The sequence below is a fragment of the Equus przewalskii genome, chromosome 29 (assembly GCF_037783145.1).
Source record: "Equus przewalskii isolate Varuska chromosome 29, EquPr2, whole genome shotgun sequence".
Taxonomy (NCBI): domain Eukaryota; kingdom Metazoa; phylum Chordata; class Mammalia; order Perissodactyla; family Equidae; genus Equus; species Equus przewalskii.
Genome location: NC_091859.1, coordinates 46,465,766 through 46,483,540, shown reverse-complemented (window position 1 = coordinate 46,483,540; position 17,775 = coordinate 46,465,766). Strand labels below are relative to the sequence as shown.

At 40.4% G+C, this 17,775-nt stretch overlaps 1 protein-coding gene across 22 annotated transcripts in view; it reads right to left on the bottom strand.

Annotated features, from left to right (window-relative positions):
• The window catches only part of PPP6R2 (protein phosphatase 6 regulatory subunit 2), a 100,177-nt gene that overhangs the window by 72,006 nt on the left and 10,396 nt on the right, over positions 1-17,775 (bottom strand). For 18 of the 22 annotated variants that reach the window (XM_070599300.1, XM_070599306.1, XM_070599312.1 and 15 more), the window contains exon 2: positions 1,004-1,133. The gene's annotated coding sequence lies outside the window, so the exon portion shown is untranslated. Of the gene's footprint in view, positions 1-1,003; positions 1,134-10,969; positions 11,114-17,775 lie in introns of all 22 variants that reach the window. The other 4 variants (XM_070599301.1, XM_070599307.1, XM_070599296.1 and 1 more) reach the window with 1 other exon arrangement.

Below are 17,775 nucleotides of genomic sequence, written 5' to 3'. Positions count from 1 at the left end.
AATCACAATTTCCATCTCCCATCTGTCAGTGCTGAATGGTGGATAATTTCTTCAGATATATATCCTTACTCACCAATTCTGTCTTCAACCATACTTAATCTGTTTAATCCACATATATTGAGTTTTTAATTTCAACATTTTTTTTCATTTCTCCAAGTTCCTCTTGGATCATTTTGACTCTTTACTTTTCATTACTAACTTTTACTCTATTTCGTATTTCTTCAAACATTTCATATATTATTATATATACTGGATCTGATTATTCAATATCTGCAGGCCTTGGGGCATCTAATTATGCCAGCTCCTTCTCACAGTGGTGTGTGCATGTGTGTGCATGTGTATTCTGATTCTAAGTTCAAGCCTGCTTAAACTTAATCTATAGAAATCATGAGGGCCCACACTGAGTATGCTTTCCTCTGCAGAGGATTTACATTTTCTTCAGCAAGGAGCCAAAGAGTGCTATCATAATGCTCACTGTTCCTTTTTCTCTTCTTTTTCTCTTTTGGCCTTTGGAGAGTTATCTTACTTTTTAATGCACCAAAGTGCTCACAAGAAATTATACTCACTGTAATTTATCCAGCATCTACTTAGATTGCAATGGGAGAGCCTGTTAGGAGCATCTAACACTGCTGGGAGCACAAGCCCTCTCTCCTTTTTTCATCTTCTACATGGAGTATGAGTTCTGGATGGCAACCATGACAGTTTGTGTGCCCTATCTCACGTGTTCCCCCAGTGAGACAGGGCATATACTTCATGACAAGCACGTGGCTGTCCTCATTTTATTTGGATTACATTTTGGCTTGGAGAGACCAAGTAATTTTTCCACAACACAGCATCTTAAAACCAGACACAGGAGGCTCAGAAAAACAACCAAAAGACGACAGACTGCATGCACACCTCCAAAACTAAATTTTTTTGCTGTCATGCATCTTTGAACTTCTACTTATACAGTATACTTGAAAAATTACACAATAAAGCAGAATCAAAAATGAAATTACCTTACCTTCTGTTGAAGCTTCTTGTTTAAATTTTGAATTCAGGCAAAATATTTAAAAAATTATGTTTTTTTCTTGGAGTATATGCAACTTTAAGAAAAATTTTTTCATTCAGTGGAAGATTTATAATCTCTTCATCTGAAAAATAAGGGGAAAAAATATATTTTCTCAGACCATTTCATAATTAAGGAACTAAAAAATCCCTTGTCTTTGCTTGTTCTAGAGAGATGGTACTGATGACATACACTCATTTTATGTCTGGTTAACTAGCTCAGTGGTTGGAATGTCACACTAAGAAATTAAAGGACATGAGAAGGATCTCTATAAAGTTGTCTACTTTCATAACTATATACTACCACCACTAAGAAACACAACTTGTAGAGGAAAAGCACTCAAAAGTGCTCCAACTGTGATCTCTAAACACCATTTCCAAATAAAGTGACCAGCGTTTCTTGGTGAAATGACTGATTCCAAGGTCTGCAGCAAAAAACAAGGACAAGTAGAACCTGGGACTGTTCATTTTGTATTTATTTGCATGAAGTCACAATTGTACCTTTTGAAAATTATACTTTAGCAATAGAGATGGGTGACTATTCTAGAATATAAGAGACTTAAGAGACATACACATCAAATGTAATATTTAGATCTCGTTTTGGTCCAATGAGAACAAATAAACTAGAAAAAGATATTTTTGAAGCTCTTGGGGAAACCTGAAGATGGACTGGTACTGGATGATATTAAGGAATTACAGTGAATTCTCTTAGTTGTAATAATGACATGGTGGCTATGTTTTTAAAAATAAGAACTGTCCTTATCTGTTAGAGAGAAAAAGTGAAGTATTCATGGTTAAATGACATTATTTCTGGGATTCACTTTTAAAATACTCCACCAAAAAATAAAAACCAAACAAATTTTTTAAATGTGAGAGGGAAAAGGACAGATAAAAAAAAATTGGCAAAGTGTTAATCACTGTTGAAGCTGGGTGATGAGTACCTGGGTGTTCATTATTATGTTTACTCTATGTCTGTGTCTTTTAAAGTTTCATATAATAATCAAACAAAAAAAGGCAATCAGAAGTGTGCTAGTAAGTCAGAAATATATCAGTGTTATCATCTTCTAAAACAGGTACATCTTTTTACATCTAACATTTCATATTTAAAATTATTTAAAGCTAAATAATTCAAAATTGGCTTTTTAGCACTTTATACACAGTTTTCAAAATAAAGAAGTATTTCTAAAAGGCTGACCTCAGGCCTGTTTATTCTGACTTTGAACCGATGCTTTTATAGCATACGTCTTCTTGATAAATTCTACTTAGTGTGAGCTACAGGAACAGTGGGTACCTGTAGCCCCAAATAGCTGGTACATCATGAGGGACACACAGTCGAGGAATGAGCGATCCCTTCTGCTTAATGGGCACATATCCTGAGTATCCACCCGCCACCCTCATACTTCCTGGCAACATCACCCTCTCCCACAACCTCCCAATGCAGGGTACAAGCCTCTGTCACCTATGTCCTCCAGCTCAGATTTACCCTACCCTCAGGATCTCATTCTATAGCCCTGGGTTTTTCTATGGAACCATTCTCCCAAGCTTACACCCATCTCTTTCCCTAAACACATGAATTCCCTTGAGGTTTACCCAGGAAAAGGCCACCTCTGCTGTCCCATCCAGGCATCCCAACTAGAAAGGGGGTCAGCATTCTTGTAGGTCCCATGGATATTTTCTAGGCCACTTTATACCTTCATTCAGAAACCTCTGTTTTTAATGCTTTGGCTTCTGGCCAAAATGAAATAATAGGGACCAGATTTAACTTCCTACGTGTAATAACTAAAAAAAAGCTTAAAATATATGAAATGGTTCTCAAGACACTCAATATCAGGGAATGAGGATCAGTGATCTCTGATAGAAGAGAAACAAGACAAGCCCTTTAATTACCCAGCTTTCTGCCTGAAAAGTAGTTCAGGGCCATAGCAGAGGACCCGGATGGAGTCCAGCAGGCTCATGAGTTGAAGAAACAGAGCTGGGAGACCAGGGAGGCCAAGGTGCTAGAGTTCACAGGACAAGTACTGAAGGGGACAGAGTTGCCCAGAGAACGCTGAAGATCTGAAGTCTCCAGCTAAGTACTGAGCAGCACATGTATGTGAGGAAGGTGTGCAAGCCAGGGAAAGCATCACTCAAAAGGATTAGCGGGAACAATCCTCAAAGTTCACACAGGGCCAGCAAGAGTTACTCTTCCTCTTCCCAGTCCCAATGGAAAACTTCATAATTGTCGGGGCATTGGACAAAGTACTCAGAAGACTTCTTCTATTTTATATGTGGGACGCCTACTACAGCATGGCATGCCAAGTCGTGCCACGTCCACACCCAGGACCCGAATTGGTGAACCCTGGGCTGCCAAGAAGCAGAACATGTGAACCTAACAGCTGGGCCACTGGGCCGGCCCCCCGTCCTCCTCTATTTTATATGTGGGACGACTGGCACAACATGGCTTGATAAGCAGTGCACAGATCCAGGCCCGGGATCCAGTCTGGTGAACTCCAGCCTGCCTAAGTGGAGCATGGGAACTTAACCACTACGCCACGGGGCCAGCCCCTCTCCAACTGTTTTAAGCTCAACTTTACTATTATTTTGTTTAGCCTAAATTTTTTGCGTTTATTTGAGTTCACGATACTTTAAAGCATTGTGACATTTCACTTGTAAACTATTTCCTGACCGTCACCGCGTAGGTGCTCCCCTTCACCCGCTGTGCCCACCTCTCACTCCCCTTCCCCTCGTAAACACTGAACTGTTTTGTTTGTCCATGTGTTTGTTCATAGTCCACATATGAATGAACTCATCTAGTGTTTGTCTTTCTCAGTCTGGCTTTTTTCACTTAACGTAATTCCCTCCAAGTCCTTCTGTGTTGTTGCAAATGGGATGATTTTGTCTTTTTTATGGCTGAGTAGTAGTCCATTGTATATACATACCACCTCTTCTTTATCCAATCATCAGTCGATGGGCACCTGGATTGTTCCCATGTCTTGGCTATTGTGAATAGTGCTTCAGTGAACATAGGGGTGCATATGTTACTTTGGGTTGTTGATTTCAAGTTGATGAGTAGATACTCAGTAGTGGGATAGCTGGGTCGTATGGTCTTTCTAGTTTTAGTTTTTTGAGGAATCTCCATACTGTTTTCCATAGTGGCTGCACCAGTTTGCATTCCCACCAGCAGTGTATGAGGGCTCCCTTTTCTCCACACCCTCTCCAGCATTTGTTATTTTTAGTCTTAGTGATTATAGCCATTTTAACAGGCGTAAGGTGGTATCTTAGTGTAGTTTTGATTTGCATTTCCCTGATGATTAGTGATGTTCAACATCTTTTCATGTGTCTATTGGCCCTCTGTATATCTTCTTTGGAAAAACGTCCGTTCATATCCTCTGCCCATTTTTTGCTCAGGCTGTTTGTTCTGTTATTGTTCAGTTGTGTGAATTCCTTATATATTATGGAGATTAACCCCTTGTCAGACACATGATTTGCAAATATGTTCTCCCATTTGGTGGGTTGTCTTTTTGTTTTGATCCAGTTTCTTTTGCCTTGCAGAAGCTCTTCAGTCTGATGAACTCCCGCTTGTTTATTTTTCTTTTGTTTCCCTTGTCAGAGAAGACATGGTATTCGAAAAGATCCTTTTAATAAGTTCAATGTCAAAGAGTGTACTACCTATATTATCTTCCAGGAGTTTTATGGTTTCGGCACTTATCTTCAAGTCTTTGGTCCATTTTGAGTTTATTTTTGTGTATGGCGTGAGATAATGGTCTACTTTCATTCTTTTGCATGTGGCTGTCCAGTTTTCCCAACACCATTTATTGAAGAGACTGTCTTTTCTCCATTGTATGTTCTTGGCACCTCTGTCGAAGATTAGCTGTCCGTAGATGTGCGTTTTTATTTCTGGGCTTTCAGTTCTGTTCCATTGATCTGTGTGTCTGTTTCTGTACCAGTGCCGTGCTGGTTTGATCACTATGGCTTTGTAGTACATTTTGAAGTCAGGGATTGTGATGCCTCCAGCTTTGTTCTTTTTTCTCAGTATTGCTTTAGCAATTCGGGATCTTTGGTTGCCCCATATGAATTTTAGGATTCTTTGTTCTATTTCCATGAAGAATGTCACTGGGATTCTGATTGGGATCGCACTGAATGTGTAGATTGCTTTGGGTAGCATGGACATTTTAACTATGTTTATTCTTCCAATCCACGTGCATGGCATCTCCTTCCATCTCTTTATGTTGTTATCTATTTCTGTCAATAATGTCTTATAGTTTTGATGGTATAAGTCCTTCACCTCCTTCGTTAAATTTATTCCTAGGTACTTTATTCTTTTAGCGGTGATCATAAATGGAACTGTATTCTTGAGTTCTCTGTTAGTTCGTTATTAGAGTACAGAAATGCAACTGATCTTTTTGTAAGTTGATTTTGTATCCCACAACTTGACTGTAGTTGTCAATTATTTCTAATAGTTTTCCAACGGATTCTTTAGGGTTTTCTATACATAAGATCACGTCGTCTGCAAACAGGGAGAGTGTCACTTCTTCACTCCCTATTTGGATTCCTTTTATTCCTTTCTCTTGCCTAATTGCTCTTGCCAAAACCTCCAGTACTATGTTGAATAAGAGTGGTGATAGTGGGCATCCTTATCTTGTTCCTATTCTCAGAGGGATGGTGTTCAGTTTTTGCCAATTGAGTATGATGTTGGCTGTGGGTTTGTCATATACGGCCTTCATTATGTTGAGGTAATTTCCTTCTATCCCCATTTTGTTGAGAGTTTTTGTCATAAATGGCTGTTGGATCTTGTCAAGTGCTTTCTCTGTGTCTATTGAGATGATCATGTGGTTTTTGCTTTTTTTAAAGATTTTATTTTTCGTTTTTCTCCCCAAAGCCCCCCGGTACACAGCTGTATATTTTCAGTTGTGGGTCCTTCCAGTTGTGGCATGTGGGGTGCCGCCTCAGCATGGCTTGATGAGTGGTGCCATGTCCGCGCCCAGGATCCGAACCGGTGAAACCCTGGGCCACTGAAGCGGAGCGTGTGAAGTTAACCACTTGGCCATGGGGCCGGCCCCGATCGTGTGGTTTTTATTCCTCAATTTGTTGATGTGGTATATCACACTGATGGATTTGCGGATGTTGAACCATTCCTGTGTCCCTGGTATAAATCCCACTTGGTCGTGATGTATGATCTTTTTGATGTGTTCCTGTATTCAGGTTGCCAATATTTTGTTGAGGATTTTTGTATCTATGTTCATCAGCGATATTGGCCAGTAGTTTTCCTTTATTGTGTCGTCCTTGTCAGGCTTTGGTATCAGAGTGATGTTGGCCTTGTGAAATGTCTTAGGAAGTCTTCCATCTTCCCTAATTTTTTGGAATAGCTTGAGAAGGATAGGTATTAAATCCTCTCTGAATGTTTGGCGGAATTCCCCAGGGAACCCATCCGGTCCTGGGCTTTTATTCTTTGAGATGCTTTTGATTACTGTTTCAATCCCTTTCCTTGAGATTGGTCTATTCAGATTATCTGTTTCTTCTTGATTCAGCTTTGGGAGGTTGTAAGAGTCTAAGAATTTATCCATTACCTCTAGATTATCCATTTTGTTGGCATATAGTTTTTCCTAGTATTCTCTTACAATCTTGTATTTCTGCGGTATCCGCTGTTATTTCCCCTCTTTCATTTCTAATTTTGTTTATCTGTCTTTTTTTCCTTATAAGTCTGGCTAGGGGTTTGTCGATTTTATTTATCTTCTCAAAGAACCAGCTCTTTGTTTCATTGATCCTTTCTACTGCCTTTTTTGTTTCAATCGCATTTATTTCTGCTCTGGTTTTTATTATTTCTCTCCTTCTGCTGACTTTGGGCTTTGTTTGTTCTTCTTTTTCTGATTCAGTTAGGTGCAATTTGAGGTTGCTTATTTGGGATTTTTCTTGTTCGTTAAGGTGAGCCTTATTGCAATGAATTTCCCTCTTAATATGGCTTTTGCTGCATCCCATATGAGTTGGTATGGTGTGTTTTCATTTTCATTTGTCTCCAGATGCTTTTTGATTTCTCCTTTAATTTCTTCACTGATCCATTGCTTGTTCAATAGCATGTTGTTTAGTCTCCACATCTTTGTCCCTTTCTCAGCTTTTTTCTTGTAATTAATTTCTAGCTTCAGGGCACTGTGATCAGAAAAGATGCTTGTTATTATTTCAATCTTCTTAAGTTTATTGAGGCTTGCCTTGTTTCCCAACATGTGGTCTATCCTTGAGAATGTTCCATGCGCAGTTGAGAAGAACGTGTATTCTGCTGTTTTTGGATGGAGTGTTCTATATGTGTCTATTAAGTCCAACTGCTCTAGCTTTTCATTTAATTCCACTGTTTCCTTGTTGATTTTCTGTCTGGATGATCTACCCATTGATGTGAGTGGAGTGTTGAGGTCCCCTAATACTATTGTGCTATTATTAATGTCTCCTTTTAGATTTGTTAATAGTTGCTTTATGTACTTTGGTCCTCCTGTGTTGGGGGAATAGATATTTCTAAGCGTTATTTCTTCTTGACGGAATGTCCCTTTGATCATTATATACTGCCCCTCTTTGTCTCTCTTTCCCTGTCTTGCCTTGAAGTCTACTTTGTCTGATACAAATATTGTGACACCTGCTTTCTTTTGTTTGCCATTAGCTTGGAGTATCGTCTTCCATCCCTTCACTCTGAGCCTCTGTTTGTTGTTGGAGCTGAGACGTGTTTCCTGGAGGCAGCATATTGTTGGGTCTTGTTCTGTAATCCATCTTGCCAGTCTGTGTCTTTTTATTGGAGGATTCAATCCATTTACAGTTAGGGTGATTATCGATGTATGAGGGCTTAATGCTGCCATTTTATCACTCCTTTTCCGCTTCTCCTGCATTTCCTTTGTTTCTCGTCCTGTGTGTTTTAGTCTACCTATTGGATTATGTAGTTTTTTTATGTTGTGTTTGTTTTCTCCTTATTTATTATTTGTGTCTCTGTTCTGCTTTTTTGTTTAGTGGTTACCATGAGATTTGTATTCAGAAGCTCGTGTATAAGATAGTCCATTTTCTGATGGCCTCTCATTTCCTTAGGTTAGACCAATTCAGTCTCTCTCCTCCTCCCCTCCTAAGTGGTTTTTCTCACATCTTATTCCACCTTGTGCTGTGAGGTGGTGGTTAAAATGACAAGATTATCTTTGTTTTTGATGTTTTCCTTCCCTTTGTCGTTAATGCTATACCTGAGTATTTGCTATCCTGCTCCGATTTTGTCTACCTATCTATCTCCTTACTCCCTGCTTTGTAACCCCTTTCTCCGTTTTGTTTTTTTTTTTCCAGGTATGAGGGCCTTCTTGAGGATTTCTTGTGTGTGTCGGGGCGGGGGGGGGGGGGTTGTCTTGTGGCTACGAACTCCCTTAGCTTTTGTTTATCTGGGAAAGTTTTTTATTTCTCCATCATATCTGAAGGGTATTTTTGCTGGATAGAGTATTCTTGGCTGAAAATTTTTGTCTTTCAAAGACTTGAATGTGTCATTCTATTCTCCCCTGGCCTGTAAGGTTTCTGCAGAGAAGTCCACTGAAAGCCTGATAGGGGTTCCTTTGTAGGTTGTCTTCTTCTGCCTTGCTGCCCTTTGTATTCTTTCTTTGTCATTAATTTCTGCCGGTTTTACTACTATATGCCTTCCAGTACGTCTTTTTACATTAACGTATCTAGGAGATCTGGATTCTTCTTCCACATGGATTTCCATCTCTTTCTCTAGGTTTGGGAAGTTCTCTGCTACTATTTCTTTGAACACGCTTTCTGCTTCACTCTCCTTCTCTTCTCCTTCTTGAATACTTATAATTCTTATATTGCATTTCCTAATTGAGTTGGATATGTCTCAGAAACTTTATTCCTTTCTTTTTAGTCTTAGTTCTCTCTCCTCCTCTATCTGGAGCATTTCAACATGTCTATCTTCAATTATGCTGATTCGCTGCTCTCTGGGGTCCACTCGATCGTCCAGGGAATCCATATTTTATCTCATTGATTGTGTCTTTCACGTCTAACATTTCCGATTGATTCTTCTTTACAGTTTTAATCTCTTTTGTGAAGCAGCTCCTGAACTCATTGAATTGTTTCTCTACATTCTCTTTTAACTTGTTGAGTTTTTTGATGATAGCTATTTTGAGTTCTTTGTCATTAAGATTACGTATGTCTGGGTACTTGTCATTTTCTCTCTGGTCTGGAGATCTAATATAATGTTTGATATTGCTAGAGGGAGTGGCTCTGTTTTTTTCGCATCCTGGTGTTATCTGGTCGTGATTACCGCCTGTCGCCACTGGGTGGGGGTCAACAGCCACGTATTCTGAGCCTTCTGCCTTTGATGAGATCCCAGGCACTGGAGCAAACTGAGTGGGTGGGGGAGGGGCGCTTTCTCCTGCGTGACCTCGGGGTTTTCTCCCTCTGCTCTTGCTATCTGCTCTCCTGGAGTGTTGGCTTGATAAAGTCACCCCCCACGAAAGCTTTCCCCCCAATAGAGGGCTTCCCTCTAGGCTACAAGGGCCCACCAGGGATCCTTGATGTTCCCACAAACGAATGTCCACTCCCCTGTTCCTTCCCTCTCGAAGGCCTCCCGTTGTCCTTGATCTCAGTCTCAGGGGAGGAAGCGAATTTTTCTCTTACCCCATTCCACCTCCTCCAAGGAGGGTTCCAGCCTCTCTGTCCTTCATCATATGGCTCTGTGGCTCTCTGATGTCTTTTAAAGATTTTATTTTTTTCCTTTTTCTCCCCAAGCCCCCCAATACACAGCTATATATTTTTTTAGTTGTGGGTCCTTCTAGTTGTGGCATGTGGGACGCCACCTCAGCATGGCTTGATGAGCAGTGCCATGTCCGCACCCAGGATCCAAACCAGCAGAACCCTGGGCTGCCAAAGCAGAGCACGTGAACTTAACCACTCGCCCTGGGGCCGGTCCCTCTCCAACGTTATTTGTGTCGTGTTTGGATGTCCTCTGTTGGAGTGTGAATAACCTTTTTGTTGTATGTTGGAGGGGAGAGATTACCAGGACAACTCACTCCACCATGATGCTGATGTCACCTCAACTTTATATTTTGGAAAATTATCTATATTGATACAGGTAGTTTTAATTCTTTCATTTTAAACATGGTAGACACTATTCCTTTATATGAAGAGGTGTTTTTTACCCATTTCTCTATTGAGGTACTTTTAGGTTGTTTCTGGTTCATCATTTATCACAAACAAGATTGCCCTCAACATTCTGAATATGCATCCTTTTGCATAGTGAGTGTTTCTCACCTTTTATTCGCCTGGAAGTGGAAGTGCTGTGTCACAAGACAGATACTTTCAAGTTTAGTAGCTATTACTCACTTACTCTCCGATGTCCTTTACTAAATCAATGCACACTCCCACATGCTTGCAAAAGTATTCCTCTTTCCCCAATCTGTCTACCCTGGGTATGGTCAGACTTTTTCACATTTGCTATTCTGATGGGACTGAAGTGGAATTCTCATTTTAATTTGCATTTCCATTATGATTATCAATGCCCTCCTTCATGCTTACTCAGTTAACAGCCTGGCTAGTCTACACTAGCCAGAAGAATTAGAGCTTGAAATGTGGACCCTAAATAGTTCAGGGTTCTGTTGCAAATCTCATTTATTAATAAGATTTACATAGTTACCAATTTGCTTTAACTTACAACATAGATGCAACTGTTTCAAAATAACAGTTACTACTAACAAAAAACCACTGAATAAATTTCAAAACTATTTTCCTCCTCTTCACTCGAAGTAATTTATTTCCCATCTGATTATGCCATCAACTTGATGTAGTTAGGTTCATTTGTATGTATTTATGTTCAGTTGGTGGGGGGATTGCTTTTTTGTTATTGTTTTTGGTTTAACTTTGTTTTTTACTTATGTAAAATATTTATATGGTTCTGTGTCAAAACTATATAACAGGTATTCCAGCCCCACAGACCCACCGAACTGAGAGCAGTGGGGCTGAGAGCTGAACAAAGACGCTGGATGTCCTGCAGCCTGGGAGGCACTGGGTTCCAATCCAGGTAGGATGGAGAACCTTGCAGAGCACCCTTGGGCACTGAGCTGGGACTCCAGTAAGGCCAAACCTGCAGAGTAAAAGTTATAACCTGAGCAAAGGCCATACCGAAAGACTAAGTTCAAAACCAAAACAAACCCACTCAAACAAACAACAAAACAAAGCTCGACAGGACCAAGATGATCCTCCAGTAATTTAACTATCTGCCAGAACAAAACTCAAGACCACATTCCAAATACCAACATTAATAAAAAATTATTAGACATATAAAGCAGCATAGGAGCCAGGCCCATGGCTGAGTGATTAAGTTCATACGCTCCACTTCAGTGGCCCAGGGTTTCACCAGTTTGGATCCTGGGTGTGGACGTGGCACTGCTCATCAAGCCATGCTGAGGTGTCACCCCACAGAGCACAAGCAGAGGCATTCTCAACTAGAACATACAACTATGTACTGGGGGGGCTTTGGGAAGAGAAGGAAAAAGAATAACAAGACTGGCAACAGATGTTAGCTCAGGTGCCAATCTTTAAAAAACAAAAATTTTAAATAAAGCAGCAGAAAAATGAGACTGACTTTTTTAAATTAAAAAACAGCTATTAAAAACAGACCCCAAGAGGGGCCAGCCTGGGGGCACAGCAGTTAAGTTCACACGTTCTGCTTCAGCAGCCTGAGGTTCGCTCGTTCACATCCCAGGTGCAGACATGGCACCACTTGTCAAGCCATGCTGTGGCAGGTGTCCCATATATAAAGCAGAGGAAGATGGGCACAGATGTTAGCTCAGGGCCAGTCTTCCTCAGCAAAAAAAGAAGAGGATTGGAGGCAGATGTTAGCTCAGGGCTAATCTTCCTCAAAAAAAAAAAAGACCCCAAGATGTCTCAGATGGCAGAATTAGCCGAAACGGACTTTAAAGCAACTATAATAAATATATTCAAGGACTTAAAGGAAAAGATGATAATAATGAGTGAAAAGAAAGAATCTCTGAGCCAGCCCTGATGGCCTAGTGTTAAAGTTCGGCTCACTCCACTTCAATGGCCTGGGTTCAGTTCCTGGGCACAGAACCACACCACCCATCTGTCAGTAACCATGCTGTGTGGGCAGCTCACATAGAAGAACTAGAACGACCTACAACTAGAATACACAACTACATACTGGGGCTTCGGTGGGGGGTAGGGGGGAAGAGAGGGAGATCAGGGACAGATGTTAGCTCAGGCAAATCTTTCCCAGCAAAAAAAAGGCAAGACAGAATCTCAGGAAAGAAATGGAAACTAAGCAGAAAGACAAATGACTATCCTAGAACTGAAAAGTACAATATCTGAGATAAAAATATATAATGGATTGGCAAAAAAAATTGGAGACTGAAAAAGAAAGTCAGTGAACCTAAGCCAGAGCAACAGAAACCATCCAATCTGAAGAGGCAGAAAATGAACAGAACCTCAGCGACCTGAGGGACAGTATTAAGTGGTCTACCATTCCTGTAACTGAAATTCCACAGGAACATTAGAGAATAGGATACAAAAATTCATGAAGAAATTACAGCCAGAAATTTTCCAAAATTCGCAAAAGAATCTCATAAGAAAGTACCTCACAGAAGTCTTACCCCATCCCTGTCCCCTCATAACGCTCCTTTCCTTTCAATAACTATTTTTATTAATTTTCCGATTTATTGTTTCACTGTAAATATATACTTTTTCTCATATTCCTTCCAACCTTTCTGTACCAAAGGTAACAAAATACAAATACTACCTTGCTTTTTTCATAGAGAGCTTCCTTACTCTTTTTTTTTAGTAAACACTTTTACTGACTTTAAATATACTACAGAAAAGTACACAAATCATAAGTGAACAGCTCACTGAATTTTCACAAAATAAACCCATCTATGCAACCACTATTCAGTTCAAGGAACTGGATTACCCGGAAGTACTCCTCATGTCCCCAAAGGTGCAAACCACTGTCCTGACCTGAATCATATCACCAACCACTCCCACTCCTTGTGACAGCTGTACAGTACTCATTATGCAGACTTACCCCTAGTGAGGGACACGTGGGTTGTTTCTAGTGTTTTGCTATTACAAATAATTCTGCAATGAACAGGCTTCTGCATAAGTCATTTCCTATTTTTGCCAGCATCTCTTTAAGACAGATTCTTAGCAGATCTGAGATTGCTGGGTCAAAGGACAGATGCATATATAAATATGCAAGACACAGATAAATCCTCCTCCAGAGGCTCTGTACCATTTTGCATTCCTACTGGCAAGAGTATAGCCAGTTTCAACACAGCCTGGTCAAAAGAACAAATGGTTAAACTTTGGGATTTTTGCCAATACTTAAAGCCAGTCTGCTGAGGACTTAGGGGTTTCTCAGGACACAAGACTTTCAATGCTAAAACTGGGACAGTCCTGGGCAAACCAGGACGGTTGGCCACTCTACCAATATATGGTAAGCAAGAAATGGTATCTCAATATAGTTATCAACCTTCTTTTACTGCTTCTGGATTCTGAGTCACAGTTAGAAAAGCTTTTCCCAATCCCAGGTTATAAAGAAATTCACCTTTGTTTTCTTCTAGTACTCATATAGTTTCATTTTCTACACTGTGATCCTTGATTTATTTGGAGTAATTATTTCATGATTTATTTGGATTATAGAAGAGTTAAAATAAAAGAGAATAATATAAAATATCCTCCACAACTACAAGGACCTACAACTAAGATATACAACTATGTACAGGGGGGATTTGGGGAGATAAAGCAGAAAAAATATATATATACCCATCCTAAGGTCTACGATAAACAGGACTATGATCTACGATCCTGTCTCCAGGAAAGGCAGATGTGATATTTCCCCCAAAATGTGTCCCAGGTGCTACCACTCTGTACCACTAGCTAGATTTTGTTTTTGTTTTCTTTAAACCTTTTCTATTTAGCTTAATATACTTGTCTATAGAGTAATAAGCCAAAGGGAAGCAATTCTCCCATTCTCCAACAGCTACTGGAGGAAGCCCAGTAAGGAAAAGTAGATAGAATTTTTAAAATGTCCTAACATCTAAGCAGACATCACACACTAGGAAGATAAATCAGTCTGTTTTGTCAGAGAACTGAACTAAAATCTGAAGGAAGAAATTTCCATCTGGAAAAACATCCCTAAGGTTTAATGAAATAAGGATGCCAACCCACCCTAGGTCAAAATTTCTTTTCACAAATACTTAACAAAGATATTAAAGGTCTGAAATGTATACAAAATGGACAATGTTACAAAATCCAAGTCTCCTGTGGATATTACATTAAAACCCATCAGATCACCTGTTCATTTTTCCTACCTAAGAAAACTGTGCCTAAATCTAATCACACTGTCAGATGTAACTATCTCTTTACTGGAAATACTGTATGAGAGAAGAAGGAACAAGTTAAATAATAGAAAAGGAAGCAAACCAGTCAAACGCAGAATGTGGGAGAGGTTACAGGACAAATAACCCAATTTCTCCAACAAATGAATGACAGAGAAAAGCGGGGGCCAGGTGGTGAACATGATGTAATCTACATAGAATTTGAAATATATTATGATGTACACACAAAATTCATACAATGTTATAAACCAATGTCACTGCAAACAAAAAAAAAATTAAGTAAATATTTAATAAATAAATAGGGGCCAGCCCCGGGGCTGAGTGGTTAAGTTCGCATGCTCCACTTTGGTGGCCTGGGGTTTTGCCAGTTCGGAACCTGGGCGCGGACATGGCACTACTCATCAGGCCAGGCTGAGGTGGCGTCCCACATGCGACAACTAGAAGGACCCACAACTAAAATATACAACTATATACTAGAGGGATTTGGGGAGAAAAAGCAGAAGAAAAAAAAAGATTGGCAACAGTTGTTAGCTCAGGTGCCAATCTTTAATAAATAAATAAATAAATAAATGTCCATTAACAAAAAAAAAAAAGAAGAAAACATAAAAAAAAATGGGAGGTGGAGGCTATTGTAAGAATAAGGAATTTAAGAGACATACAATGAAATGTGATAGTTGGACCTTGGCTCAAACAAACCAACTACAGAAGACATTTTTTAGGCAACTAGGAAAAGCTGAATGTGGACCTGAGACTTGCAGGTGAACCAGCATGCTTTCATGACTTCCGCAATTTAGTTTTTAAAACACCAGGAAAAAAAAGATTGGGAGGAGGAGAGAGATGCAAAACAAGATTAGCAAAGTGTTGATAATTGTTGATGCTGAGTAATGGGTACATAGAGGTTTGTTATAATTATCTCTATTTGTGCAGGTGTGTAGGAGATGTGTGTGTGTAATTACCCAAGTCAGAAAAGTCTGCCCTACTGAGTCACCTTCTAAGAGGCTTGGGGGATCTTTAAAGGGAGATCACCAAATCTAAAACAAGACAACCATTGCCCCTGCTATGCAGACCAGCCCCTGCCAAATGCCCAAAGGTATGGCCTGCCCTGGATATGGGAGGCCAGATTCCTCCAGCTTCCTCCATGTCTAACCAATGCCCGGAAATGGGGACATTTGAAGGTTTTCTAGGACATCACCCAAACTGGGTGGGGCTCCCTGGTGAATCAGTCCCGGGAGGATTTTCACAAATCATCACCAGGAAATAGTCAAGCAGTGGAAGTGTCAGACAGCAGAGGAATGAAAGAGATGTTGCTTCATGACAACAGGTGGTCGGTCAGGCTGTCTAATGGTAGAGGACACAGGTACTGCACGGTCCCCCAACGGGAAATTGCACCAGGTCCAAAGGTTAACTGAGCTGAGCCCAGAGTCTGACCCTCAAAGAATGACATCCTCTTTTCCCTAAGAGTGAGGCAGGCAGAGGGCCATGGGCATCCATCCCTAATCACTTCCTGGGCCTGAAAACTTCTCTCGAAGCCAAGGCCCATGGTCAGGAAGCAAAGTAAGACACCTCCATTCCATAGGCGAGGGCTCCAGCTAACCAACAAATCTCCAAGGTGGGTCAAAAAGGACCCTATTTTAATAACTATTCAGGATCATCTCCACTCTTGCAAACTTTTCCTTGATTCTTACCAGGGAGAAACAGGATATCTCAGCTCAGACTCCAACAACACAATACCACAAGACTGGGGGCTTAAACAACCAGAAATTTATTTCCTCACAGATCTGGAGGGTGGAAGTCTAAGATTAGGATGCCAGCATGGTTGGGTTCTGGTGAGAGCCCTGTTCCCAGCTTGTGGCTGGCTGCCGTCTCGCTGTGTCCTCACACAGCCTTTCCTAAGTGTGTGCACGCGGAAAGAGAACACGATCTCTCTCTTTCTCTTAAGGCCACAGGATTAGGATCTCAACTATGTGACCTCATTTAACCTTAATTACCTTCTAAAGCCCCATTTCCAAATACAATCACATTGAGGGTTAGGGCTTCCCCACATGAATTTGGGGGGAACACAATTCAGTTCATATAACAGGATGCCCAAGAGGGTCCTTCTGTGACCATATAAAGAAAGAACGTGACAATATAAGATGCAAGTAACCCAAATATCCATCAATAGATGAATGTGGTCTATACATACAATGTAATATTATTTAGCCTTAAAAGGGATGGAAGCTCTGACACACCCTATATGAATGAAACTTGAGGACATTATGCTAAGTGAAATAAGCCAGTTACAAAAAAGACAAATACCATATGATTCCACTTATATGAGGTCCCTAGAGTCGTCAAATCCGCAGACAGAAAGTAGAATGGTGGGTGCCAGGGGCTCAGGGAGGAGGGATGAGGAGTTAGTGTTTAATGGGACAGAGTTTCAGTTTGGGACGATGAAAAAGTTCTGGAGATGGATGGTGGGGATGGTTGCACAACAATGTGAAAGTACTTAATACCACCGAACTGTATACCTAAAAATGGTTAACATGGTAAATTTTACATTATGTCTATTTTACCACAATGGAAAAAAGAAAAAAGATGAGACCTTGAGCAAGTCAGTTAGCCTCTCTCTGTGCTTCAGTTTCCTCATCTGTAAAAGGCAGATAACAACACCTCCCTCATATACTTACAGTGAGAATTAAAAGGAGAAGTCAATGTAAAGGTCTTAGAACAACACTTGATACATGAAAAGCCCTTAATACATGTTAGCTGCTATTATTTTTTATCATTATTAACTTATGGAAGTAACTATCAGAATTAAATAGCTATGAGTTCAAAAACAGTTGCTTCTAGGGGAGGGGGAGGGCTGCAGGTAAGAATAGATTTTTTAATTAGAAGCCTCATATATTTACTACTTTAACAATTAAAAATTCATTTCTTAAAATCTACTAGAGAATAATATATATAAATATATGGAAACAAATTTGAAATTCTAGAGGAAAACATCTTCTAGCAAAATAAATAAATAGGAGCAAACTGATGGGGAAACCCCAGAAAGAAACTGGATCCCAAAACAAGTGCCAGTGTGAATGCTGCGAAGTCAGACTCCTCCCCAACCCAGCGCATCTCCAAGAGCAGAGAGCAGGAAAGGGTCAGCATGCTGACTAAGGAGCAGCTGCAGACAGCTGGACCAGCTGCCTCTCCTCCCTGCAGGTTCCCAGCTCCTGGCGCTGGTAGGTGCCCCCATGAAGAAGGGCCAAGAAAAAGTGGAGAATCTTTCAGGGGAATAAGCCTTGCATGAGTGTTGTAGTCAGAGATCAGGAAACCACAGCCTAGGCTAACTCCAGATGCCAGAAAGATGGGGAGGAATTTTTTAAAAACAAAGCTAGGGGCCCGCCTGATGGCGCAGCAGTTA